This window comes from Penaeus monodon, chromosome 24 (assembly GCF_015228065.2).
Source record: "Penaeus monodon isolate SGIC_2016 chromosome 24, NSTDA_Pmon_1, whole genome shotgun sequence".
Lineage (NCBI taxonomy): Eukaryota > Metazoa > Arthropoda > Malacostraca > Decapoda > Penaeidae > Penaeus > Penaeus monodon.
Window position 1 is genome coordinate 13907085 of NC_051409.1, and position 267 is coordinate 13907351.

Genomic DNA, 267 nt, shown 5'->3' on the forward strand with positions numbered 1-267 from the left:
AACTTCTCTGTCTTCGTCATTGTCTGTCTGTGTCTCTCCTAATCTATCCCCCCCCCCCCGCCCTCCCCAGCTGCCTGTCTGTCCCCTCAGCTAATCTCACCCGTAGATCTCCCTCTGCCAACACGAGCAGTAGCGGCCGCTCTTCCTCTGGCCAAATCTACCGCCACTTCCCGTGTCACACAGCCGCCCACGTTGCGCCCATAACTCACGCCCACGCCGCCTCCTCGCTCCCATAGATAGTCGAATCGGACTGTACCCTACTTGCTC